The 26,457-nt window shown below is 42.3% G+C and overlaps 1 long non-coding RNA gene across 8 annotated transcripts in view; it reads left to right on the plus strand.

Annotated features, from left to right (window-relative positions):
• Positions 1 to 26,457, plus strand: part of LOC103160568 — a 110,425-nt gene that overhangs the window by 41,882 nt on the left and 42,086 nt on the right. For all 8 annotated transcript variants that reach the window (XR_004768252.1, XR_003482864.2, XR_004768251.1 and 5 more), the window contains exon 3: positions 6,984 to 7,100. This is a non-coding gene — a long non-coding RNA (uncharacterized LOC103160568). The remainder of the gene's footprint in view (positions 1 to 6,983; positions 7,101 to 26,457) is intronic.

A 26,457-nucleotide genomic window follows, 5' to 3' on the forward strand; every position in this document is an offset into this window, starting at 1 on the left:
TGAGAGAAGACTCACTGTCTTCAGCTCTTCAATGAAGGAGGATACTCAAGGTGGGGTATATCTAGTGGCAGGTACTTTAGTGGAGCTGTTGATTATTTTGAACAGAAAGTAGGCCATGGGCAGAAAAATTGTATGGGAATTTAGTGGCAAAGGAGAACATTGTGTGACTAGACACACAGGCCACACATCGGCTAACACTGAAGACATAGCTAGAAAGGGTGTGAATTTTTTCCCTGGATTTCACACCATGAAAGTTTGTTTACAGAATTGTTCCTGTGTCTGTTTCACCCTCTGGGTTCTAGATTCTCCTGCGGACAAGGTCCACCACTATGTGGCTTGTATAAACAGTGCTTTAATCTGTTTGATAAAGATTTCACTTGGTGGGTCTAGGGAGCTTTTAGGCTAGTGGTTTTCTTATGAACCTGAACAGAATCTCTATGGAAATTTGTGTTGCATCTATGTTCTACCAAAATAATCTTTCAGTAGAACTTTGTATGTGTCCTCCATTGTGACTGGGGCTAGGTGTCCATCAGTTGTCAGTCAGGCTCCCTGTTCTATACCAGGGTACTTTTTGTACCTTATAAGTCTTGCAAAATATATATCCTTGTTAATGGCAATCAGACCTTAGGATATAACCTGAATCCAAGAGGCAAGCCAACAAATTTTGTGTTTGTAGAACTGGGGCTACCTTTATCATCCCTAAATACTTCTCAAATGTTCTTTTTTCTTTTTGGTTTTTCGAGACAGGGCTTCTCTGTGAAATAGTCCTGGTTGCTCTGGAACTCACTCTGTAGACCAGGCTGTCCTTGAACTCACAGAGATCCACCTGCCTCTGCCTCTTGAGTGTTGGGATTAAAGGCATGGACCACCACCACCCAGTCCAAATGCTTTTTACTCATTAGTTTAGGGGGGACATTTTCTCCTTAATTCTAAGCATAAGTTGGGGCCTTGGTGACAATGGCTGCAAATCAGCTGCCATGCATCAGGAGCCTGCACATCTTCCTGTTAGTAGACTGTGACTTTAAATGACCTTCTATTTCATGCCAGGTCAATCCCCAGTGTTATTTTTATTGTAAACAATTGCACAAATGCTCTGGGTTTGAGAGGAAACACCTTTCCTGCATGGTCCAGTCATATGATGATAGGCAATTAGGATAGCTATGACCTCACTGTAATTACACATTAGTTAAGTAGGAGCTCACAGCCATGTCTCTGGTGACCTTTCCAGCCAAGTACTTTTGTACATGCTACTCTGCACAAACTTGAGGTTATCAAGTAATAAACTTACCTTCCGTTTCATGGCACTCACCAAAAGGGCTATACCAACACCACCATTTCATAGAGAGAAGAAAGTGCCAGGACATTTGAATGAAAAGATGATTAGAATACTGGATTTGAAAGGTACTTTTTGTGGGGCCTCAAGAGATAATCCCATCATGACTAGCTTTAGAGATTTCATCAATCAAACCTAGTTCTGATATCCCTTTCACAGGCCCACAGTATGAACCACAGAAGCATCCCCTACAGGTTACACCAATCTTACTGTGTGTAAAGTGTATTTTAGAGATTTCAGCTGTGTTTCTGAAGTTGGGTGAAGAAGTTGCAGAATTGGTTGGTAATTTTGAATCACACTTTCTCCTTAGATGCAATGTTGTGGATAATATAAAACATGGATTAACATTGCTCGTTCAGCCAAAATACTTTTCCTTATTTTCATGTCTCTGTGAAATCCTAGACATTGAGGGTTTTTGTTTGTTTGTTTTTTCCAGACAAAACAATGATGCTTCTAACTGGTTTTGGGTATCTTGAAACATCAGACAGCATCAGTTGCCTTGTGGAGAGATTATTCTTAGGAAATGAGAAAACAACTGGACACCGTTTTTCTTGCTATTCCTGACATCAAAAATAACAGTCTCCCCACAAAGGGCATAAAGGACTTCCAGGCTCATTATCTCTTTAGAACTAAGTCCTCCAGACTCCCATGGGGTACAAAGGCCAGTGTTTGGTGTTGACCTTCATAAAGACCTGATACTTGAGACCATCATCCTGCAACCAAAGACATCTATTTTTAAATTTAAAAATATTATTGTTGGCCTGTTTTGTGGATGTTTATCATATTCATTACAGTTCTCTACTTCCCTGTATGTATTTTCAACACAACCTCCATGTGTATATATATGAGCCTCATCTGTCAACTTTGAATACTGGTGTTTATGCCACCTGGACGAGTACTCCTGCATCCTCAGCAATGCCACCACACAGCTTTCAAAGTAACAGAATCTCTAGGCTTGTAAGGCCCAAAGGCAAGTCCTCGTTCCAGCATAGGCAAAACAGAACACATGGTAAACAGACGGCAGTGTTCACTTGAGCTGAGCATGCTCCATCCTGTTTACCTTGCACAGACAGACTGTGCTTTGGGATGTGTTGCTTCAGCCCTGGGCTGCCCATCAAGATCCTCAACCTTAGCATGAGTCTCACCACTCTGACCCTTTGCCTAGGAGCCTTCTTTCTGTGTGTCACAGGCAGCCAATATGCAGAGGATCCAAAAGAGCCTCTAGGTGAGTTGTAAGAGTCATGTGGGGTGGGTAGGGCAATGGTCCTTTACAGTTTTGGGCTATTAGTTTTCTAGAATCTCAGAAAAATAAGATGTGAAGCACTCCAGATCACATTCTGTGTCTGGTGTTCACCCAAAATCATCTCTGATGAGATGCTGCTGGATGCTTGCAAAGATACATTCTGTTATTCGTAAAAAAATCACTGGAATGTATTCTTCCTGTTGTAGGCATTTAAATTTATGGCTTGGTCACTGGTCTGACATGTAGAAAGACATACATATATTTAGATAGGTTATTAAATATTTCTTTTCATCCCTCAGTTTTACTATTCCTCTGGAATGTTATTACAAAAAGCAGGTACATAGACTCAAGAAGGCTCTCAAGCAAACTTTCCTGGGTCTCCAAACTTCTGTGTAAGGATATTCTTACATCTCCACAGGCCACACTTCGCTAGGGAATTTTGAATTGTGGGACCTTGGGATATCCAATTGAGGATGGTGTAAACTGAGGCTCAGCCCGGAGAAATATATTCTGGGCACTTGCACATTTTCTCTGCATATCAAGTTTCAGAGAGCTCTGGCAAGACCATGGGAATCCACCCACCCTACCACTTCCATTTGGAGCCTCCATTTTCAAACTCCAAAAGTATTCTTTCTGCATTCCTCCTTGGTTGTACAGACTTAGTTATTTAAACTTCCTAAACATTTATCCTGAATGTTTGTAGTCCAGTGAGATTACAGCTTAAGCACCACCATTTCACAGCATCAGTAAGAAAATGGAATTAAGTATAGGGACTTAGCATTATCCAAGTAGTACCAGCCATTCAAACATCCCATTGCCTTAGTTATTTACATACAACTCCTTAGTCTTGAAGCTAATATTTTTTTAATTTCATAATACTTTCTTATTCAGTCTATAACTAAAAAAAATGGAATCAGTTTTAGTGACATGATATTTTAGGTTTTGTAGACATAATTTTGTTTCCCAATTCTTCCTTTTGTGACATTGGTTAGGAGACCCTTGGAGAGCCCCGATCCTCAGGTTTGGTTTCAATGGTATTTATAGTATCAGATTGGACTGAAATGCACTTTTTCTTCTCTTTTTCAACACTGATTTTATAAAATAAGGTCAACAGCCAAAATTTTTGGCTGAGGATTTTTTTTCAGAAGAATGTGATGGTCTTTGAGATTTAAGGGTATGGGAAGCAGGCAGATCCAGCCAGAATGATGTCAGATTGGGATAATGTCTATATGGTGTCCAGGTTTCTCAGAAATTGTCCAGGCAAAGCCCTCTTGGCTCCGGATCTCTGCAGACTTGTGCCAGGTATCGTGCGTGCCTGCTCTGCTCAATGTCATGTTCGACATGCAGGAAATGTGTACGCTTTCGGGACATCACAAAACCCTTAGAGAACTGTCAACAGGTAAAATTGCAGATGCGTTATCTGCTCAAGTCTAAAAAGAGCTGTGCATGCTTTCTAGCTTTGTAGATGGTGAAGTCTGCAAAGGAAAGTCCCGTCTGCATGGCAGAGGAGGATGGCCAGGTTTGGAGCGTTCGCAAGAGGACTGTAAAGAGAAGGAGGATTCAGTGGGTCTGACACTGTGTCACCTCTGCAATTCACTCACTTAGGTTAGGAGGTAATCCAGCCTTGTGCCAACACAGTTAGAGACAGAATTAAAGCCCAACTCCTGTTGATGTGAGAACAGACACTGGACTCCTCAAACAATCTCCCTTCACCCCAGGCACCATTTGGAGGAAGCCAATTACCTCAAGTGCCATTTTTTTGCCATTCTCATAGAATATTATGCAAATTCCATGGCATGGCATTTGAGGGCTTTCAAAATGTAGTTATTGTTTTAGGAAGGGTTACTACTGCTGTAATGAAACACTGTGCCCAAAAGCAACTTGGAGAGGAAAGGGTTTATTGTGCTTGTACCTCCATGTAATCAATTGTTCATCATCAAAGGCAGTGAGGTCAGGAACTCCAACAGGGCAAGAACCTAGAGGTAGGAGTTGATGAGAACTCATGGAGGAGCGCTGCCTACTGGCTTGCTCAGCCTGCTTTCTCAGAGGATCCAGGACCACTAGCCCAGGAGTGACAGCACCTACAATGGCCTGGACCCTCCCATACCAATTACTAATTAAGAAAATGTCTACACTTGCCTATAGCCCGATCATTTATGGAGGCAATTTCCCACTTGAGGGTCCTACCCCATAGAAGACTCTATCTTGTATCAAGGTGACATAAAACTAGGCAATGCAGTTGCAGTCTGGGTGGACAACTCAGATGGTAAAGTTCTTGCCTCATAAGCTCAAGACCTGAGTTCAATTCTCAGATTTCACATGACAAAAGCCTGGCATGGCAGCATGTGCTTGAAATCATAGCACGGAGGATGTGGAAATGGCAGAATGCTTGGGTTCTTGGGGCAGACAGTCTAATTTATTTGGCAAGTTCCTGGCCAGTGAGAGGCCCTGCCTCAAAACAAGACAGACAGTTCCCAAGAATTGTCCTTGTTATGAGTTATGAGCCTGTATAGGGGAGGACAGAGTTTTATCCATCATGTACCTCTAGGTCATCTCAACTCTCTCTCTCTCTCTCTCTCTCTCTCTCTCTCTCTCTCTCTCTCTCTCTCTCTCACACACACACACACACACACACACACACAATTTAGGTAGAACCTAGTTGACTTTGAATTGCTTCAGCATGGCTATCTGATGATTCTAAGTCTTCTTGCTTATTAACCTACTGCTATTTTAGTGTCTGGTATATTGTCAGTTCATCTACCTGAATTATCCACCCTGACATTTAAGACTCAATGTTTGTACTTGGTCTCTTCCATATGAACCCTTACCTTTATGTCAAGGACTTGGCCTAGGATTTTCTGTAGGCTCTTTGTAAAGATATTCACCTTTGTCAGCCATTTCAAGCTGTAACTTTCCTATGTGGCACTTAGCCACTCAGGTCAACTTAGGGGTTAAGACAGGAATAGGGAACACAGGAATAGGAACATAGGACAGTGCTTCCTCTGTGCCAGGGCCTGGTATCAGAAGTATAAAGATGAAAAAGACCATTTCCTAGCCTATACAAGCTGCTAACTTAGTTATGAAGAGCTGGCTACAAAAATAAATATTACTAGTGCTGTGAGAAAACCCATGTTGACCAAATGAGGGACACAAGGGTGCCAGTCCAGCTGTTTTAGTGACATGGGGATGGCTAGAAGAAGCCCATGGTTTATTGGTTATGTCATTTCATGCCAAGCAAGTGAGAAAATGTTTTGATGCTTTTTGGATGGAAAACTTGGATATTTGGAGTCCATAGTACCAGGGCCCATCAGGTCACCCTAGGATCTGATTCCAAACTCAGCGAAGGGAATTTCCCAGTGGCTACTGTAGTGAAAACTAAGTGCAGAATGCCAACAGAACATATTGACATTTAGCTGGCTGAAATGAGGGGAAATGCCTCCCGATATGGCCTCTTTTCCATGTGGAGTTGTCCTTGAGGCTTGGACATTTTGGTGCAGAAGCAAAATTACCAAGTAGGATAAATCCAGAGCACCAGAGGACATTTTTTTCCCAAAAACATTTCTCCCACATGTGAAATGAGGTCTATGCTATAGTCAGGAGTCTGGTCCTTGGCTATGATGCATGGAATGGTCTGGGCACGTGGTATGTTAAATACTTGGCCCCCACCAACTGATCATGGAGAAGGATTATTTGACAACAGAGGAACAAAGAATAAGGGAGGTGGAGGAAGCTGGGGCAGTGAGCCTGTTTCCCACCCTATGCAGAGGGTGCTAAAGGCCTGGCTCACCGGGAGGGTGTTTCATTGGACACATTTTCCACGGTGACGTTAGTTCAATATCCCTGTGGGAAGCAGGCAGTGAGAAGAATGGAAAAGAACAATGTTTTCCAGCAGGCCCATTACAGGATGGAAAACCTGACATGGCTGAGCAAAGGTCTCTCTTCTCTTGGAAAGAGTCAGAGAGCTTATTGACTCCTGACTACTTGGGGCTTTTTATTAATATCAGATACCATAGTGTTTAGGATTTAGAGTTGTCCAAATCAATCTACATGCTTGTGAGTTCATCTCAGGATCATACTGTTGAATGAAAAACAAGAGCCATGAAAAACACAGTATGATTCCATTCATACATGCATGTATGTATATATTTGTGTATGTGTAGATATGCATGCATGTAGTTTATGGATGCAGACTTGTACAACTGTAAATTGGGCAAGGAAATACATTTTAGTTGCTTCTCCTGTTGCTGTGAGAAAGCAACTTAATGAGGCAAGCGTTTATGCATCACAGACTGAGGTACATTTCATCATGGCAGGACATTGAAGGAGCCAGTCACATAGCATCCACAATCAAGAAACAGGGGCAATGGTTTCTGGGATGTTCATTCACAATTTTCTTTTTGTATACAGGTGTGTCTGGAGGCTTGTCTTCTAGTGATTCCAAATTCGGACAAATCAACACCACCAACCATCAGAAAATATAAACACAAAGCTTGACTGTGTGATTGGAAACTTTGAAGGACAAAGGTTTGGAATGGGGTGGAAACTCACTGGATGTCTCAGGATAATGATGCTGCTTTTTTTTTTTCTGAATGGGAAGTGAGAATAGAGGTATTTATTGTGGGGTGATTCCTTGCCTCTTACATATATTTTGTGCATAAAATTTATGTCAACTGTATTTAGCAAAAACAATTAAACCAGACAGTTCTGATTAGCAGAACAGTCTGGGTGGTCAGAATAAGCAGGGTGGGATGCCAGACACCCAGGCATTTGAAGGAATGCCATCTGAACCTTTCTTCAGTTGGCAGCTGCATGTGAGCCAGTATGTCCTGGCTGCCTTTATATCACTAACTGATTTATATTTGGAATAAGAATATCCAAAGTCTAACTTTATAAACTGATCCCGGACCCCCCATTGGATTCAAAGGTTATTTCCCTTCTTTGGTGGGGAACAGGGAAAACACAGCTAGGCCTCTATTTCTCTAGGTTCTATGTCCTTGGACTCAGCCCATCCCAAATGAGGTTCTGTGTAATCAGGTCTGCAATGGCTACACCTGTACTGAGCATGTAATGAATATTTTCCTTGACAAGAGTCCTTAAACAATCCAGCATATCAAGAGTTTACATGAAATTTCCATCATAGTAAGCATTGTAAGTAGCTAGACATGATTTGCTGGTATATGGGAAGAGGTGCATAAATAAATTATGTATAAGCATTGTGTCAATTTGGATAAGGGACTTGAGCATGTGCAGATTTGGGTCTCCCTATCCCCAGGGAGTTCTAGTGTCAAGCCCTTGTAAATACTGAGGGGATGGTTGCAATGTAGGGTGAAAAGACAAGCAAGGTGCAATACAGCCACACATTCAATTTCTTTCTGATAGTATTCAAAAGTCAGTTCATATATACATACATGGGAAATTATAGTCAATCCCTTGGGAGGCTGGGAACATGGCTGCATAGTTGTTTAGACTTAAGGTGATGGGTGGGACTTGGCCTTCACACCCACCTGTGTCCATCAAGCACTAGATGCTGGCCAACATTAATGATGGTCATGACTCTTCCTGAGTTGGCCAGCATCTAGTGCTTGATGAACACAGGTGGGTGTGAAGGCCAAGTCCCACTCATCACCTTAAGTCTGAGCAACTATGCCGGTTGTTCTCTTATCTCCACTTCTGCAGGGTCAGTTGAGGCTTCCACCAAGACTGCTCATCACCTTAGCTTCTCTCCCTCCTCAACGCTTCCCCTTTCTTCAACTGATGCTGCCCCAAGAGCACTCTCAAACAGACCCCTCTACACTGGACTGAGTCTTAGTCAGTTTTCCTTCCCCCAATCAAACCAGGACAACAAACTAGAGTGAAAAGAAAAAAGTGGGAGACAGGAGGTGAACTGTAAGAGGCTTTGATGCCAAGTCTGGCCCTATTCCTGCAGGCAGTGGAGCAGACTATGTTAGCAGGGCTCCACATGCACAGGACACACATTGTCCTGATGTCGGCCATGCCCTGCCACATGCCTCTACCAGTAATTTTCCTAACTCCTGGGTAGTCTCCGGACTCCCGGACTAATTGAAGCTCTCTACTGATTGAGCTAAGCTTTCATTCTTTTCAGAAAACAGAAAGAAGGGTCTTCTGCAGGCAGTTAAAGCACAAAACCAGGAATGAAGCAACACTATAGGCCAGCACAGAGGGCAAGGGGATGGGCCCACATGGGAGAACTCGGGAAATGAAATACCAAATGGGCCGGCTGATTGTCACATCTGCCCTCTGCTGTAAACAAGCTATTCCAGAAGTAGCCTTTTAAATATCTTCGTGGATATCTTCTCTCCCTCCCTCTCTCCCTCCCTCCCTCTCTCCCTCTCTCCTTCCCTCCCTCCCTCCCTCCCTCTCTCCCTCTCTCCTTCCCTCCCTCCCTCCCTCCCTCTCTCCTCTCTCCTTCCCTCTTCCCTCCCTCCCTCCTCTCTCCCTCCCTCCCTCCCTCCCCCTTCCTCTCTCCCTCCTCTCTCCTCTCTCCTTCCCTCTCTCCTTCCCTCCCCTCTCTCCTCTCTCCTTACCTCCCTCCCTCCCTTCCTCCTCTCCCTCCCTCCCCTTCCCTCTCTCCTCCTCCCTCCTCCCTCTCTCCTTCCCTCCCTCCTCCCTCCCTCTCTCCTTCCCTCCTCCCTGCTCTCCCCCTCCCTCCCTCTCCCCTCCCTCCCTCTCTCCTTCCCCCTCCCTCCCCTCCCTCTCCCTCCCTCCTTCCTCCCTCCTCCCTCCTTCCCTCCCTCCCTCCTCTCTCTCTCCTTCCTCTCCTCCTCCCTTTCCTCCTTCCCTCCCCCTCCCTTTCTCCTCTCTCCTCCTCCTCCCCCCTTCCCTCTCTCCCTCCCTCCTCTCTCCTTCCCTCCCTCCCTCCCCTTCTCCCCTCCCTCTTCCCTCCCTCTCCCTCCTCCTCCCTCCCTCCCTCCCTCTTCTCTTCCCTCCGCTCCCTCCCTTTCTCCTCTCTCTCCCTCCTCCCCTGCCCTCTCTCCCTCCCTCCTCCTCCCTTCTCTCTCCCTCCTCCCTCCCCCTTCCCCTCTCCCTCCTCCCTCCCTTCCCTCTCTCCCTCCCTCCCTCCCCTCCTTCCTCCCTCCCTCTCTCCCTCCCCATTTCTCTTTCTTCCACTTCTTTTTCTTTCTCCTCTTCTTCCTCCTCCTTCTTTTCCCCTCCCCATTCTCTACTTATGTTTTCATTTTCTTTAACTTTATCTTAAAATTATATGTTGTGCATAGCAATGCAACTTACATATTAAATAACTCTTCAATAAAACAATTTGATACAGTTTTAAACAGAAAAAAATAGGATTTTTTTTCAAGTGGTAAGTTCCTTCTCCCAATACAAATTAAAAAGATCCCATTTTATTTTCTTTTTTCATATTTTTGTTATCTCTCCTTGTTTCTGCTCTCACGCCTCCACTATGACCGATCTCTCTGCCCCTCCTCCTCACTTCTTCTCTCTCTCCCTCACCCCTTTAGCACATTAATTTTTCCATCACAGATTTGGATTTTCTTGTGCCCCTTCTGGTGTGCAGGCCAATTGGCTTCCCACAATCTCTTTCTTACATCTTACATGTGTACTATACTGTAGCATGTACCATGACATGTGCTACTGGTATGACTAAGAAAAGTAGACACGTGGTTACAGTGGTATAGGGCCTCCTGCTTTACCAGGCGACTCATATTGCCCTTCCGAAGAGCAGAATGTCTCAGTCACCTTGTGTCTCAAGTCACAGGAAATCTGCCTGTAGCCAGCTGTTTGTGTATCTGTTCATGTACTGAAAACATTTTAAGGTCAAGATCTCTGTCAGTTGCCTGGAGTGTCACTGCTTAGCACAGGCCCTAGCAAGAAGGAGGGCTTCACTCAATAGTTGCTGAGTAAATGAATGTTGTTCTTTGTATTCTGTTTTTCATCTGTGGAAAGGTGTAAGGGTGAAATGAAAGGTACTTTGTAAGAGAACCATCAAGCAAGCTGTAAAGGGCAGCATCCTTCTCAGGTGAATGGCTTTTTCTTTTGTGCTCGCCTTTACGCTCAGCTGGCATCACTCAGTTCATTTGTGTGATGAGCAGTTTGAAGGAAATGTGGCGACTGTGATTCTGCTGTGCCACCTCCATTTCTATACACCGGAAGCAGCCATTGGTCAAGTCCCAACTATGTACCCAGTTCTACATCCATCACAGCATAACCATTAGGTTGGTATAATAATGGAGACTTAGAAGGTTGTACTAACCTGCCCAAGGTAATAGACTATCAATGGGATAGACAGAGCAGGGTACAATTGAAGACAGTCTGAATGGAGAACACTCCCTCCACCTGCTATTCCTTACTTGTGTAATTAATTATTGTAGAATACTCCTTCCACCTAGTTTTTCTTCTGTAATTACGTGTTTGTACACAAAGTTTGCCTGTTAGTGATGGAAAGTGCTTTTTGGGGAATGAGTGCCTTTGTTAGAAGTAGGTCCACTAAGTCAACTTATAAAACAAGAAGCCCTGGAATTTAAGTGATGATATTGTCTATAAGTGGGCCAATTAAATTGCATATGTGTCTATTCTGCTATGGAATAGAATTAGAGGGCTGAGTGATTAGAAAAGAGCAGCTATGAGACACCTGGGAGGATGAGATTGCATCGAGAGAACCTTTTATTATCAGAATATGTTGCTAGTAGGAGAAACACTGCTGCTGATACAATGCCATCAGGAATTTTTCTCCACACACTCAACATTCTAATTGTGCTCTAAGCATCATCCTATGACCCTCCAATCAGAGAAGGTGAATGTGATCTTCATATATGGATGCAGACAGATCCATCAATCCACTTTGGTATTGGCCCAACAGAAAATGAAAATGTAGTCCATAAAAATACTAGCACACAAACATTCATAGTAGCTTTATTGTCAAGAGGAAAAACTGAGAGCAGCCAGTTGGCCAAACTGACATGTTCATACTGCTACAATGCAGCAAGAAAGAAGCAATGTGTGACTTGGGCATGTGCAACACTATGGATATTTCATAGTTATTATGCTAACTGAAAAAAAACACACCCTCGCACACCAAACCACGTACCATGTCATTCCATTGACTAGAAGAAAACTGGTATTGTTGGAAAAAAAATCAGAGCAGTTGTTACTTTTGGGTTGTATGACTAATCCCTTCTGTACTTTTCATCAAATGTGTGTTTGTAAACCCATCTATGATTTCCGTTCATAAAAAGAATTTCAACACAGCACAGATAGTAAAGGTCATGTGTTTGGGGAATGCCACAAAGAATGTATCCTGAAAGGTGTGTTTTGGAAAGATTTAAGGGAAGGCGATGACAATGATGGTTAGCCTTCAGCCTGAGGCAAGGAACATGGTGGGAACAGGTACAGCATAAGCAAAAGCAAGGGCTCAACTCTGAGCCAATGTGAAATGAAGGGTTCAGAATGTGTTCTTAGATTACTGGGAGCTAGTGACGCCTTTGGAGGGAAAAAATCAGAACTGCATTGTACAAAGATTGCCTTTGTGTTATGAATGTATGTAAATGAGACAAGTGGAAGGAATGAAAGGAGCCCAAGGAAGCTGTGGCATCAGCCAGTTCTATTAACACTTGACACACCCTTGGTAGCCAATGTAAGCATAGGAAAATCAAGACACCACAGGAGCAAGGTGAATTGCATATCTCAGGCATTTTTACAGATCTCAAGGTGCTTGGAAGAATGGCTGATATATGGTTATATCCTTGACAAAACTTATGAAGTGGGCTGTGGGAAGAAAATCAAGTGGTTAGGGTCCTCACGAAGGGTTAACAAAAGTGATTATGAAGTCTCCTGTAAGAAAGCAGGGAACTCACTAGAGGCCAAAGGAAGTGGCTGTCTCAGGATAGATGACACTCGGCTGCATAGGTGTGGGGGTTATGTGAAGCTAGGCATCACCAAGGATCCTGTGGGAACACAACAGTAAGTTATTCTTGATATTACTTCATACATCCAGGGTGACAGTTGGCCTTAGCCATCTTGTCCTAAGCAAACACTAGGCTGATGGCAACAGGGATAACACATAGGTTTTAGAGTCATTGAGTGCAGATCAGAATTTACTAATCTCATAAACTTGGAAGTGGCTTTTAACTATGTTGACACCATAATCTGGTCAAACAGCTTGGGTTGATGGTCAACAGGGTGTATTCTGGGGTTCCACAGTATAGCCTTGTGTATGACCTTGTATATCTGATTGAACTTATTGTCTCAGTATCTTCTTTTGTAACACAAGGATAGTAACACTGCCCCGATGTGGGATGTCCTTTTGTATGCTGTGAATATGTGTTGCTTTTATTGGTTGGTGAATAAAGCTGCTTTGGCCTATGGCAGGGCAGAATATAGCTAGGTAAGAAATCCAAACAGAGATACAGTGAGAAAGAAGGTAGAGTCAGGGAGATGCCATCCAGCCACCAAAGGAGAAAAGATGTCCTAACATACTGGTAAGCCATGGGTCACGTGGTGATATACAGATTTATAGAAATGAGTTAATTTATGTATAAGTGCTAGCTATTGGTCATTGGCCAAACAATTATAATGAATATTAAGCCTCTGAGTGATGATTTTATAAGTAGCTGCAGGACTGGAGGGTGGGACAGAAAAGCTCCAGCTAACACTGCCCACCCCTTGGAATTGCAAAGATTAGTAAGATAGGTCAGAGAATATGGCTCAATACATAAAATTATTGCTGCTTAAGCAAGAGGACCTGAGTTAGAAACCAGCATCCATGTAAATAAAAGCTAGACATAGCAGTATATTTGTGTAATCTCAGTGCTGGGGAGGCAGAGAAAGGAAGATTCCTGGGGTTTGCTGGCCAGTCAGTCTGATGAAATCAGTACACTCCAAGTCCAACGGGACACTGTCAGTCAAAAAAGATGGGCTAGGTATGATGGCACATGACTTCTATGCCAGCACTTGGAAAGGTAGGTAGATCTCTGTCAGTTTGAAGTCAACCTGGTTGACAGTACTTTCCAGGCCAGTTAGGAAGACAGGTGAGATTCTTTCCCAAAACAACAACAAAAGATATAAAGTGATTGAGGAAGACACTTTATTCACACACACATATGGACACATGGATATAAATTAATAAAAGATTATAAAAATAAAAATATAATACTAGGTAAGCCTTTAACACATTGCCTGGGATTTGCAATCATGCCACTGCCTGCCTAGTGGAGCTGAATTTAAACCATAAACATGAGTCCATCTTACCTTCAAGTGCACCCTACACCCACAATGACATTTCTTCCATCTTGACTAGGAAGCTGACCATAAGGGAAACATCAAAAAGTGAGAATGGATGGGGCTGGCAATTTGTGTGTTTCTTCCTACTAATAGCATTTGTATTTGTGTGTGTGTGTTTCAATTAAAAGATGTTCACTGTATAAATATACTCAAGGTAGTAAAGCAGATATTGATTGAATTTATTGATTTGTTGAAATTGATCCCTTCTCCGTGAGTGTGTGTGTGTGTGTGTGTGTGTGTGTGTGTGTGTGTGTGTGTGTGTGTGTGTGTGCATGCATATGTATGTGGAAGTGAGCGTATAACCACAGTTGTTCTTCAGGTGATGTGCACCTTGAATTTTGAGATAGAGTCTCTCCCTGGGACCTCAGACTCACTGTTTAGGTTAGGCGACTAGCCAGCATTCTAGTTTTGCTAGTATTGAAATTACAAGTGCATTCCATCGGGCCTGACTTTTAATGTAGGTTCTGGAAGTGGAGCTCAAACTCCTCATGATTTCAAGAGAAGAACTTTACCTAGTGAGATATCTCCCCAAGCACAGATGAGCTTTCTTCTTTCCTTTTAAATAATATTTATTAATTCTTTAAGAACTTTTAAAATCTATTTTATCATATCCATTGTCTCCCCCAAATTCTCCCATATCCCCCTTCTCTACCCTCACATCCCTACTCACTGACTTCTTTTTTATCTCTATTGAGTCCAGTTTGTATTGCTCTGAATTGCCCTGAAGGGTCATTGACCTTCCAAGAAACACATCTTTAAGAACTGACTCTCCTTCCAGCAGTTATTATCTCCTAAATGGTGGGAATTTATATCCACTCCCCTACTCCATGCTGGCATCTTTTCTGGCTTGAGTTTGTGTAGTCTTGAAGTCATCCACCACCTTGGACTCATAATCTTTCTACCTCCATTGCTGAATAGATCTCTGAGGCTCCCAGGAGTAGGTGTGATATGTATGTCCCCTTTTGGACCAAGTGTGTGTGTGTCTTATTCTACATCTCTTATTCTCTGCAGCCGAGGTTCTCTGTGTAAAATGCCTCCTACTGGAAGGAGACATTTCTCTGAGGAGGGTTGAGAGATGCACAAATCTATAACATTAAAGTCCTTTTGAAAATGCCATATGAAAATTTAATACTATAGAAGTTTCTTAAAGCACATACATTAAAAAATAATTTAAACAGAATTGCATTACAAAACGGGATAACACCCTGACTAGACATCACATGTTAATAAATGAAAATCCCAGTTCAATGAATAGGTCACATATTTTTCAGTTGTTGACTAGTAGAGTTCTATAGACCTTCAAGCATTACAGACTGTTGCCAGTACTCTTGGTCGCCATCTATAACTTAATGGTAAAACTCTATTGCTGAAGATACCACATACTTGAATCATAGAACTGAAGAAATCAAGCTAGTGTTTGCCTGGATGTTTCATCCCTACTAGTTAGCTTTTATGGTACGGGTGATGCTGTGCATGCTTCCTGAGGAGTAAAGCAACCATTAATCTTACATAGCTATGAACTCTGCGAGGCACAATAATGACTGACCTGAAAAGAGGGCCCACTGATGCAATAGTGGTATAAACATATGGGAGTAACAAACCATTTTATGTTCAGACCTGAGGCCTGTTCCATGAAATGAAACCTATTTCTGGCACTACTAACAGGGCCAAGAACCCATGGCTAGATAGATATATTGTAGACCCTAGGGGAAAATTTAATATTATTATTCTGTGAAATAGACCTTGTACTAAAACAACTCTTTTTTTTATGAATCACAAGGAAATTTATTTTAAAACAACTCTTTGGTATAGATACAATTTTACTATTTATTAAAGATGAAAGGAAATTTGCTTACTAATGAGATGATATATTTGCATACTAATGAGACAATTTGCTTACTTTTTCATAGAAAATTAAATTGTGCCTGAAGATTTAATACCCTGGGACATAAAGCATCTTCAACATTTTTTCCTTTTTTAAAAATTAATTTAGTTCTTCAATAATTTCATATATATACATGAATCATTTGGAGTATTCTTTCTTATCTCCTTTCCATCCTTACCAACACCCCCTTTCTCCACTCCTTACCAATCCATTTCCCAGACTTGTGGCTTTTGGTTTGGTTTTGTGACTCACTAATACTAGGACCCTGTGTGACCACTGGGGTCACCAGTGTGTACACAACTGAAGGCCATGACTCTCCTGCTCCCCGAATCTATCAGCCGGAAACAGTTCAGCTCAGTGAGCCTCTGGGCCTTCCTCTATCCATACTGACTGTTGACTGGCCCATGCTCTTGCAGCCCCAGTGTGGGCACTCACTGTTGCTGTGAGTTCCTGAATAGAATGGCTGGGTCTTGCCTACGAGATGACATTTCACAGCCCTTTGCCCATCTTAGACTTTCTGCCCCCTATTAGTGAAGGTGAACAATATTTTAGTTTTATAATTGTCACTGCTCAGACCAGAGAGTCACATGAGTAATCAGTTCAAAATGGCAGAAGCACATTTAGGGCACTTTCAGGAATGGTTGGGAATTCTGTCCTAGTCTCAAGGCAAAATTTATTGTACATAAAACAACTCTTAATGACTGAACTTTCTTTTATAGAATAGGAACCAGGAAATCTCACTTAAACCCTTTGACAACTTTCCATAGTAGTATTACATAAGCCACTATCACATGCCATAATCAGAAATGTGTTTTCTGGGAGATAGAAAAGGAGTTAAAAAATAGTCCTTTTATGTTAAATCACTATAATTTCAGTAAGGCTGGATAGCCTGTCAAACTCCTCTTACTGTGGGTGATTTTATACCTAAAATCTTTGGTCAAGTGTTGGTTACCAAGCTGGAGAGTTTTCTCAGTGGTTAAGAGCATGTGCTGCTCTTACAGAGGACCAGAGTTTAGATCCTAGCACCACACTGGGTGGTTTACACTACCTGTAACTTCAGCTCTAAAGGATCCAACCATCTCTTCTGGCCTCGGAAGGCCATTGTACTTACATGCACAAACTCATGCACAGACATTCAAGCATCAACATAATTTAAAAAATAATCTTTAAAAAAATTGGCTTTCAGCTGCATTCAAGTAGTCTACAGAAACACATTGGAAAATAATATGAAAAAGCATGATTTCCTTTTGATAATAAAAATGTATAATTTTAATATTTGTGTCACTTGAGAATGATGAGACAGTTTTTTGTTTTGTTTGTTTTGAGGCTGGGTTTCATGTATCCCAGGCTGGTCTTGAACTTGCCATGTAGCTAAAGATTTAACTCCTGGTTCTTCTGCTTCCAACTCCCATGTGGTGGGCAAAGGTATGTGTCACTATTCTAGTTTACACCTGGGGCTGGAAAGCAGGGCCTCATTCATAGGGAGCAGGAACTCTGACAACTGAGCTACATTCCCCGCATGATGGAGGCTTTTCAATCCACTTTATCAAGCATGGTTTGAGCCCAAATCTGGTACCACATAGCCATGTATATTTCCTTTTGCTCCACAGGTCATTATTCTGTTAATCAAATTTCTTTAAAAAACAAAACTGAAGGTCACTGTTTAAACCTAGTTTTTCTTATTATATCTGGGGATATTTTCCTATCAATCCATGTTAACATATATAGTAATTTTTCAGTTGCTTAGAATTGTTTTATAAATATATCAACCATTTGCCAATAGATGAACACTTAGCTTTTTTTTTGTACTTGTTAAATAGCTACATATATCCATTGCTGGAAACAGGGAAGACTGTAATATCTCAGGCATAGGATTTTCACAGTGGCAATACCATAATGAGCAGGTTGTTAGACTTACTCTAAATACAGCATGCAGCTTGAGGTTAAGCAATATATCATAGACAGTAAAGAGCATTTTGCATGCACATTCCTGAAATAAAAACCCAGAGAGAACATATAATAACTTAGGCTTCAGTAGGTCATTTTTAGCACACTTTGTGGTACTCTTCCTAGCCTATATCCTACTCCAGGGGTTGCACAGAACAAGCCCAATCTCTTTTTATAGGGCAACAGCACTTCAGAGATTTGAAGATATCAGCTGCAAAGCTGTGGAATCTTTTTTATTTTTTTCTGCACAGTTCCTGTCTCTTTGGTGGCACTCTGTGGTCTGGCTTGAGTTCCACCCTCGGGACCACATGCTTCTTGGGTTTACTTTTGTCTCAGTTTCTTGAACTGTGGAGGATCCAAAAGGAAGCTCCAGAGCAGTAATGTCACCCCCATCCCCAGAATATGTTCTTTTGGGTAAAGAAGTCTAGGCTCGCAATAACTTTCCTGATGGGCTATGCTCTGTGCCAACAACTAGTGCAGTCTGTGGCGGTGCTGTGTCTCTGTCCTCAGTGTTAACAAAGACTCTCTCTTTTGATTCTAAGTTGATTTTAGAAGGCATGCATACATATCCTCATTCAATCTGATGTCCCCTTGTTAGATTCTGAACATCCTGTGGAATTTTTCATTCTTAATGTTAACCAAAATCTGTATTTCTCTTCTAACTTTCTAGTCCTAAACAATGCAGAATTTGTATGAGATCCCAGTGCCCTTTTCTTTGATGTGCTCTTAGGCTGCTTGTGGGAGTGGTGGTCATGCCACCCACGAGTCACCCATAGCATCTGTTTACACTGATTCTTGGAGAAATCAAAGCATCAGGTCATTTTCTATAATTCTGCTTTATTTTTCCACAGTGTTTGCCCTCTTGCTGTGTACTTTACTCATTTCCTTAGTTTATCTGACTCTTAATAAACAAACACACTTCATTAGGACAAACATTAACCTGTAATATTTTACTGCTATTTCCTTGGCATCTCCAATAGTCTCTCTCTCTCTCTCTCTCTCTCTCTCTCTCTCTCTCTCTCTCTCTGTCTCTCTGTCTCTCTGTCTCTGTTTCTGTCTCTGTCTCTCTCTCTTTCTCACACACACACACACACACACACACACAGTGACCATTTATCAGTGAATGAATAAATTGTCTTCTAAAATCTCCATTGTACCCACTGTACTTCCTCGACCTTCCTAAAGGGAAGAGATTTCTGATTCACTTTAATCACATAAGGAAGAATATTCCCTTGCATCAAATGGTAATCAAGATATAATCTTAATATATAATGAAATATACACACCATCAAAAGTATCACAAGAGCTCACCTTTCCACCCTCAAGAATTCCCTTAGTTCTATTTTCTGGATAATGGTATATACATATAATTAAAAGTAATTAGATGGCTAGGACTACAGATGGACATGAGAACCAACAAGAAGAAGTATAGTTTATAGAAAACTAAGCTCTTTCAGGTGAAGTTCAAAATAGAGACAGATGTAGTTTGAGTTTTAGCTGCTTCATGTTGGCCATGTAATTAATTGTTAAATAGTTTGTCCAGACACCAGTTTCCTCATCTATGAAATGGGATATTAATGGGAAGGTTAAATGACAGAATGTAGGCAAAGTCTGGATGTGCTAAATGTTAGTTTCTGTCCTATTTTCCTGACAAATTCCTATGGAAAAACCTATACAAATCCTCTCCAAACTATTTCTCATTTAATATAGAAAAAATTTCAGTGTAAAAGAAAGGTATAAATAAATGACCAGATAAGGATCCAATATGATATCATGGTAATAACTTCTGGCTAAGCCAGTAACTATTCACTCAGACTCTTGCAATACCCTAAATGAAAGAACCCCAGAAAACTTTCCCACTACCATCAGTTGGCTGGTTACAAAAAAAAATTCATGACTGCTTTGTGCCAAAAATCTCAGGAAAAAGAGATGTTCATGTTTGAAATCAATGAGCCACACATCAAAGAGAGGGAAGCAGGGCCAGGAGACTTCCCTCCTGGTGCTGGCACTGACCCTGCTGTCCACACCCTCGCAGGTGGTGCTCATTTCATTTATTTGCTGTGTGGTGCGTGTTGTATCCTTTCTTATCTCTAACACTGCAGGTGTCACTAACAGGGATGAAACCAAACAGGCTATCCAACGTAATGATGGTTGGAGCACACACTGTGGCTACTCACGTGTCACCCCTCCACATACACAGCCAGAAGCAATAAAGAAATGATGTAAGTCTGTTTCTATCTGATGTGGTAGAAAGCAGGTCTTGGTGGGCCAGGAATTATGAGCAGAACTGGAAGGCAGAAAGAGGATGGGCTCAGATGAAACCCAAAGAATATTTTGAGAAGTGCATAAGAGAGTTGCATGCATGGAATGATCAGAGCATTGAGAATACAGTAGATCTGGGAGCTGAGGGAAACTTGGGCAGCAGCATCAGTATGGCAGGTAGGAGGGACTCCACAGAGAGAGCAGCAAGGACCACACTGACTGGGTAGCTCCCAGGCAAAAGTAGACTGTGGAGTTATGAAGGTAGAGAGGTGACCCTGTTCAGGTCATAGTCAATGCTGGGGGGAGCATTGTCCTTAGGAAAATAGTGAGGAAGAAACCAGATCACATGGAGCAGTAGTGACCCCCATACAGCTTTCAGTTCTTTGAGCTGAGAGTTCCACAGAAAACTTCAGTCCTGACCCCTTACTAGGTTCAAAGTCATCTCAGTTTACCCAGAACTTGGGGATTACGGAGTTCAGGACTTTCAGTGCTTAAAGTCAGGGGATCCCAGGGAAGTTGGGGGAGACAAGATAGCAACTCCACCACCACAACATCCCCTGCTGTCCCATCTACCAGATTAAGACTTTCTGGGCCTCTCCTTCATAGCGGCCTTGTTTAGTCTGTGGCTAGTGTTGACTCTGAGAGTCTCAGGTAACTTAAAGTGACACATCCGGCTGCCTATAGACAGATCAGTGATCTATTTTAGCCACCCCAACATTAATGATAATACTTTAACACAGTGAAGAAGATGCATATGCCTAATTCATAGGAATCTGGCATCATAGATATTTCACAAGTCATTTTTCTCATGTGCAAAGCAAGTTTTAGTTTCCATTTTTGTATTTGGTTCTCTAGGATCTGTAACCAGTGCTGGTACCTATGCCCTCTCAAATGCACAGCTTTCTTATCAGCTCTGGCATATGTGCAAGGAAAGTCAGAAGGGTAAGGTCCTGGACCTGACTCTTGTGGTCCAAGATCTCCCACCCTTACTGCCTGTCCCAAGATCAAGATTGTGTGTGTGTGTGTGTGTGTGTGTGTGTGTGTGTGTGTGTGTGTGTGTGTGTGTGTATGCGAGTGTGAGTGCTCTTACTGGATACTTGTTCGTCCACATTTCTCTACCAAAAGTGTTTTAATAGCTGTCTTGTTAGCCACTTTTAAGTCCAGGCCTGTAATAGAAGTGACTGCCATTTCTTCATTCAGTCATTTGCTCAGTCAGCACCTATTTATTTTTAAACAATAGTTTATTTATTCTTAAAAAGTGTGTTGCCTGCATGTATGTCTGTGAATCACATGTATGCATTGTGCCCACGGAGTCTGGAAGAGAGGATTAGATCTCCTGGAACTGGAGTTGTACTGTAGATGGTTGTGAACTGCTAAGTTGCTAAGTGGTTTCTGGGAATCAAATCTGAGTCCTCTGGAAGAGCATACAGTAATTAGTCATCTCTTTAGCCCCTAGCAAGTACTTATTAAGGAACTTCATTAAGAAATGTAGAGGTGTACTGTTCTTGATGGAAAACTGAGTTTGATTTTCAGTAACTAAGTCAGGAAGCTCACAACTTCCTTTAACTCCAGCTCCAGAGGGTTGTCCAAGACTCCTGGCTTCGAAGGGTACCTGAACACACACACACACACACACACACACACACACACACACACACACACACACACACTAAATACCTTTTAAAAAAGAAGAAACTGTTTTATTCAGAGAGCTCTGGAAGGTGGGTATAGGTAAAAGTGAAGCAGGCAGTGGCCCTGGTGTGAGAACATATACATATGCTAGGGGAGGTGAGATAGACTATAAAAGAATGAATAAGCAGACAACCATTATAAGGCTAAAGGAAATCAACAACTGGGGAAATTACCAGACAGTTGGTGCTGAGCCGGGAAGGCTAACTGCTTGGAGGGAAAGGACCTAGGTGATGTTTTCCTCTTGGTGGGTAGGAAAGCATTTACAAGGAGGTGACCTTTAATTTGAAGTAAGCATAACAGAGTAGTTAGCCAAGCAGATTGGGCATGGGGCATAAGGGACAGGACATGCCGCCAGAATAGAGCCAGGAGTAAGCGCCAAGTAAACCAACTAAATAGAGCCAAGCAATGTGGGGTAGAGGGAAGGTGGGTTACAGTCAAATGTAGGGTGCACTCATGAGCTCTCAGGGGGCTTTGGAGTTTAGTCTAAGTTCGTCAAGAACTCCTAAGTGTTTTGAGATGGTGTGACTCTCAAAAGATTTTTCTGAACCTCGGTGTGGAAATGGATGGTGCTCTAGTTCCATTTTGTTTCTGTGACAAACACCCTGACCAAAACCAACTTAGGGATTTATATCAGGGTAGGAACTCAAGTAGAAACCATGATGGAATGCTGCTTGCTGGTTCACATACATACTACTACTCTTTGCAAGATTTCTTATATAGCCCAGGTCACCAGCCCAGGGAACAGCACTACCCACAGTAGGCTGGGTCCTCCTATATCAATTAGCAATTGAGACAATCACCCACTACATGCCCACATACCAATATGATTCTTTAATTGGGATCTCTTTATCAGATGACTCTGGGCTACATCAAGTTGACCATTAAAACTAAGACAGAAAGGGTAGAGACAGGGAGTCCATCTCACTGTCATATGAGTGGTGTAGGAAGGGATACTGGGAGTCTCTGTCTGCATGTGGCAATGGAGATGGGGAGTTAAAAGAAAATACAATGAATGTAAGGGGGGGAATATAGGGACCAAATTGACACAAGCAAAAGGACAAGTGAGTTGAATTGAGGTCCTCAAAATACATCATTACAGAACTCAGACTGCAACCTGATTTGGAATAAGAGTCTGGGAAAATATATTTAATATGAGTTCCTTCAAGAAAACAAATGATGACAAATGATGATGAGGATGTGGTGGAAAAGAGATAGTGTTATTTGGTGCTGATGGTGGAACCTAGTAGAGCCTCTGTGGAAATGTGTTTGGAGGCACCTCATAACACTAAAAAAAGAAAGAACCGCCACAGGTCCAGCAATACCAACTTGGGTATATAACCAAAGGACTCCAAGTCAACACAGCACGGAGATACTTGCTCATCCATATTTATTGCTGCACTATTCACAATGGCCAGGAAATGAAACCAGCTTAGCTGTTCATTAATAGATGAATAGAAAATGAACTGTGCTCTGCACACACAATAGAATTTTATTTAATCATAAGAAAGAATGGAATCATGACATTTGCACATTTGCAGGGAAATGGGAATACTTGGAGATCATCATGCTAAGCAAAATCAACCAAGAAAATCAAGTCTCACGTGTTTTCTCTAACTGACAGAATCTATATCATCTACATCTATCTATCTATCTATCTATCTATCTATCTATCTATCTATCTATCATCTATTCTACCAAGAAAGCCAGAGAACTACTTAGGGACAGGCAATAATGGGAGAAAAGATCAGAGAGGTCAGTGGATTCAGGGGGCAAATAAAAGCCATATACATACATACATATATATGGTTATATCTTAAATTGAACTAATAAAAATTGTCTGGGGGTCAGAGAATGGAGCTTGCCAAGCAAGATATAACCACATATAGATATATGAAAAATGTCATAATAAAACCAATTATTTGTAAATTAACTAAAAACCAAGGACTTCTCATTCTGGATTAGGGTAAGATATATACCTTGTGGTCAGTGTTCTCGAGAGAGGCAGATATACAGGGAAAACTGGGTGAAGACAGGCAGAGAAGGGAGTGCTGTGTAAAAGTTCAGAGTTTCAGGGTTGCCCACAGGCCCCAAGGGCTAGATAAGGTGTTTTTCACAACTTCCAGAAAGAACACATCTCTTGTGATACTCAGTTTCAGACTCCTGGCTCCAGACCCGAGAAAGAATCTTTGTAAGCTGTATTAAGCCAGATATGTGGTTAAATTGGCTATAACAGCCACAGGAAGCCAACAGAGGAGGGAAGAGGGAATCAAACTAGACCTACAAGTGTTCAAGTCTAGTACCATTTGCTGCGAAGAAGAAGACTTGAGGAAGAGCATGGTTGAGGCAAAGTTGAAGAGATCTATGTGAAGTGCAACAGGCTCAGCTTGCAGCCCCAGGTGCTGCAGGGGTAAGGGATCATAGACCAGGGAGGTCACTAAAGAGAGACTGGCAGAGGGACTGGTGGCCCCTGCTTCCATTTTCTTCCCTATTTGGTGCTGCAGATGCTGTGCTGTGTCCTCTCAGAATTCATGTGCTACACTGTAAGAAACATCTGGGCACTCAAAGTTGCCACTTGAATATGTAACCAGGCACTAAGTACCTGAATGAACCTTTTCTACTCTCATCCCAGGAATTTCTTAAATTTCCATTCAAGGACCCCTTGCTATCATACCAGAAGGGATTGCCTTGCTGTAATATAGTATTTATAAACAAGTCAAGGCATTTTAGGGTAAGCGCCTTTTGATTGATGAATCTAAGATGTGCTTTTCAAATTGTTAAGGCATTTGCCTTTTCCTCTCCTTGTGAGTGCCCGGGAGCCAGGATAAAATCAGGGAATCTGCTCAGTTCTTCTGTATGAGTGGCTTGTAAATTCAGTCGGCACCCCTAGGATGTGCCGACAGATTCTTTAGGTTTGGGTTTCTGTGGTTAGAAAGCATCTAGGAAGCTGTAAATAATTACCTTGTGGACATCTCTAAGTTGTTTTCACAGCTTGAAATTTCCTCCTCACAGCCCACCTTGTCCCACCCATCGGAGCCTCCTCATGCTTCAGGATGCTGTTTTAGGTTCCTTTTTCTGATGCTGGAGAAGTTAAGAGCATGGAGTGAGCTTTCAGAGGGCCTGAGTTCAGTTCCCACATCTGGTGGCTGACAAGTAATTGCCTGTAATTTCAACTGTGCGGAACCCAACTCCTCTTAGCTTTGCAGGCAACTGCATTTGTGTGAAACAAACCCACATGAGGTATACACACACACACACACACACACACACACACACACACACACACTTGCACGTACACACGTGATTAAAAATCTTTTTATAAGGGTCCCCATGGGGAACATGGGAGGATGGGAGGGTGAGGGAATGGGGGGTGGATATGTAAATATGAGTGACTCTAAAAAATAATTATAAAAAATCTAAAAAAGTTCCCCAAGAGGGTTCTATTGCACCCTCTTCTTTTAAGTGGAATTCAGGGTTGGGTAGAGGAGTCTGGAGGAGTAGGCAGTCCCTATACATATTGCCTTCCTCCCATGGTTATTCCTACACCTTTCTGCATACGGCCTATTCTGAGGGCTGCAGTTTCCTCCATCTTATTTCTGCATTCTAAGCATTCTGATCTGTAGTTCCTTCACTGCCACCTTCCTCTAAGCATGACCGCACACAGTGATCACATGTTCAGCGCAGCAGGATGGGTCCATGTGTACAGGGAGGTGGATAGCGTGCTCACACACTTGTGAGGTTGAGGCAGCTTTCTGTTCTCCAATGCTTGTTTACCTGGTGTGCTGCAGGTACCACACAGATGGAACATTCTGGGAGCTGGGCCTTGTTTTCAGTTTAGCTCCTTGTTTCCTTCTTCCTTACACCTCAGTTTCTCTTGATTCTTCTTTTTTATTTTGTGTATATATATTTATGTTTTTGAGAACAGGCCTCAGGTTGACAGCAAACTTGCTATGTAGCTGAAAAGAAACTGGAACTTACCTTCCTGCCTCCACCTCCTCTGTGCTGGGATTACAGGCACACACCACCACACCTGAATTAGGAGACACTAGGGACAAAGCCCTGTGTACACTAGGCAAGCACTGTACCATGTGAGCTAGATGCCCACCTTCAAACTTCTTGCTGTTCAGCCTACCCTCAGCTTACAGCTGGTTTTCCTGGATCATGAGTCAGCATGTTTCCAGGCCACAGTTTTCCCAAGCGTGGTTTCTCTGTCTTGTCTAGACTCTTATGTTACCTTCACTAAAATACTTAATCTATTCTCAATGACTTTGCCTTTCTATAGTTTGCTCTCGGCTCAGTCTAGGCTTTCAAAAAATATTTATCTTTGTGTGTGTGTGTGTGTGTGTGTGTGTGTGTGTGTGTGTGTGTGTGTGTGTGTGTGTGAGTATGTGTAATGTATGCCACAAGAGTGTGGGTGTTGATGGAGTCCAGAAAAGGGGAGATTGGATCTCCTGGAGCTGGACTGTGAGGTGGTTGTGAGCTGCCCAATATGGGTGCTGGGAACCAAACTTGGTTCCTCTAGAAGAGCAGCCAATGCACTTAACTGCTGAGCCATCTCCTCAATGCTATCCTGCCTTTTGAAATGGGACACTTCTTGACCTATTGACAGTAATATAAAGAAAACCTAAATTCTACAAATGTACCATCTCTAGAAAGGTAGAAGCTTAGTAAAGTATACACACCCATGACATCCTATTTGCCCATTAAGTTTCCTGAGAATTTGGCTTTTGAGTATAGAGGAAGGATCTGTGCTTCATTGGTCATTTCCTGAAGCAGCTGGGCCATATATACCTCACACAGAAAGTTCTACTGTTAGAATTTAAAATGCGCCACTATGACAAT

The sequence above is a fragment of the Cricetulus griseus genome, chromosome 2, assembly GCF_003668045.3.
Source record: "Cricetulus griseus strain 17A/GY chromosome 2, alternate assembly CriGri-PICRH-1.0, whole genome shotgun sequence".
Classification (NCBI taxonomy): Eukaryota; Metazoa; Chordata; class Mammalia; order Rodentia; family Cricetidae; genus Cricetulus; species Cricetulus griseus.